At 34.1% G+C, this 2354-nt stretch overlaps 1 non-coding gene across 1 annotated transcript; it reads right to left on the bottom strand.

The window, feature by feature from the left end:
* Window positions 1-1580: 1580 nt before the first annotated feature.
* LOC113182169 (U6 spliceosomal RNA) lies at window positions 1581-1687 on the bottom strand. Its single transcript, XR_003300684.1, has one exon. It is a non-coding gene; the product is annotated as a U6 spliceosomal RNA (small nuclear RNA).
* Between the last annotated feature and the right edge of the window lie 667 nt (window positions 1688-2354).

The raw sequence follows: 2354 nt of genomic DNA, 5'->3' as shown, positions 1-2354 counted from the left end.
TGAATAAAATAAAGGTCCATCAACAACTAAAAAAAAAGAAAATGAATTCAGACTCCGATGGACATAATCACTTGACTATGGATTGTGGTCAAAAGAACTGTGAATGAAGAAGACTAATAAACAAATAAAAGCCTAGCTATTCATAAGACTGATTATAAAAAACCAGGAGCTGACAGCAGCAATCCCCAGAGCCACCAGTACTTCATTTAAAGTTTGTGTAGGACCCTTCAGCACCTGTTTGATGGTAATATTTAAGAGTTCCTTTTATTGTTGTTTCTTTTTTTTGTAAAAATTAGTAACCCTAAATTATAAAGAATTGATACCAAAAACAATTTTATGAAGTATTTCAGATTATAATCTGATCAATTTGAGGAGTAATGCCACATGTAGATCATTGTGGGTTTCTTTTCATACATTATGGATTTTTTTCTGAGACAGTATTGCCAGATATTGACATTGATAGGTGTGTTAAAAAAAAACAAAACAACAACAACAAAAAAAAAACTCTTATAAAGAGAACTTCCTGGGCTGGGGCTATAGCTCAGTGGCACAATGGCAGAGCACTTGCCTTGCACTGGGTTCTATCCTCAGCACCACATAAAAATAAACAAATAAAATAAAGACATTCTGTCCATAACTATAAAAAATAAAAAAAGAACTTCCATATATTATTTCCTCGTCCATCACAAAAACCTATGTTGAATGTAGAATTCCTAAGAAGAATGTTTTGCAAACTTTCTCCAACATTAAGTGACCTCAAATTTTCTGACTAATTAAGATTCAAAAATAGATTTTTTATTTTCTGCTTGAAGGAAGCTAAACAGTTTTCCCTGATGAGGGCTACGAACTTAAAGAGATATTCATATCTATATTTAATATCCCCTGGACATCAGGTTATAAAGGTTCACATTGATGTGATCGTGGACCAGACAGTTCCTCTAAGGAATATCTGGTCAATATCTGCATTCTGGCAGAGTTTTCCTTCTGCTAATTATTCTTTCCTTTATTTATCAACATTTATTTTAAAAGAATGCATTCATATACATATGTATGTGTTTGTGTGTATCTCTGTGTGAATATATAATATTTTATTTCAACCAGTGTTTTACCCTGCTTCATTGTCTCCAGCTTTGTTCTTTTTTGACACAAATGAAGTTCACGATGTGACATTTTCTCCTATGACATTTTTTAAGTGAAAGAGAAGGGAGGAAAGTTAAATATATCTTGTCCCTTCAATGAATATGGCTTGTTTACATCCCTTACCTGTTTTTTTTCCCTTTCATCTCTACCAAGACAGTATTCCTTAGCATAATAATTTTATTAGGTCCAAATAAGTTAAATAATATATACAAAAACACACAAGCAATAAGTATCCTAGATTTGAGGATATTTCTGAAATGACTAAGTTTGGTTTCTTTCTCATAGAATGTTTTTATCCTTAAAAACCCTCCAAGTAAAATAACTACTGTGACTTATGACTCACACATGATTCAATTATAATGAACTTAAAAGAGAGGCAACTTTATTTTCTACAACATGATTTTTATCTTTTTCAAACTCTATTTCACTTCTTTTTTTTTTTTGATATGGAATGCTTCAAGAATTTTCATGTCATCCTTGCGCAGGGGCCATGCTAATCTTCTCTGTATCCTTCCAATTTTAGTATATGTGCTGCTGAAGTGAGCACACGATTTCACTTCTTATTGAATGTTTTCTCTAATGGTCAGGTTGTCCAGAGAAACAGAAGAAGTGTGATGGATGGCTAGATAGATGCACAGAATAAATTTATTATAAGGAATTGGTTCACCTGATATGGAGACAGAAAAGTCCCTTGGTCTGCTGTCTGAGAGCTGGGGACCCAGGAAAGCCAGTGGTATAGTTTGAAGGCATAAGAACGAAGGGTGCTGAAGACACGAAAAGATCCACGTTTTAACTCAGTTGGCAGAGAGCTCATTAACCTTCCACAGCCTTTTTTCTATTTAAATACTCAACAATGGATAGGATAATGGCAAACCCATGAGTTGCTTTGCTTAGTCTGGTTTATATACTATTGGGTATTCGTTGCTTAACAATGGGGTCCCTTCTGAGAAGTATGTTATTTGGCAATTTCATTGTTGTACAAAGCCATAGTGCACTGACACAAACTAAAACAGCTATGATGTCACTAGGTGACAACATTTTGTGGGACTACCATGATATATACAGATCTTTATTGAATTAAACTTCTTTATGGAACACCTGGCTGTACTGACTTCCAGAAATATCCTCACAGACATGCCCAGAAATGATGTTGTGTTGGATTCCTCTTGGGCCCATCAACTAGACACATAAAACTAACCCTCACATCTGATAAA

The sequence above is a fragment of the Urocitellus parryii genome, chromosome 4, assembly GCF_045843805.1.
Source record: "Urocitellus parryii isolate mUroPar1 chromosome 4, mUroPar1.hap1, whole genome shotgun sequence".
NCBI classification, from domain to species: Eukaryota; Metazoa; Chordata; class Mammalia; order Rodentia; family Sciuridae; genus Urocitellus; species Urocitellus parryii.
Note: the sequence above shows the minus strand (reverse complement) of the source record. Positions and strands in the feature narration are given on the sequence as shown.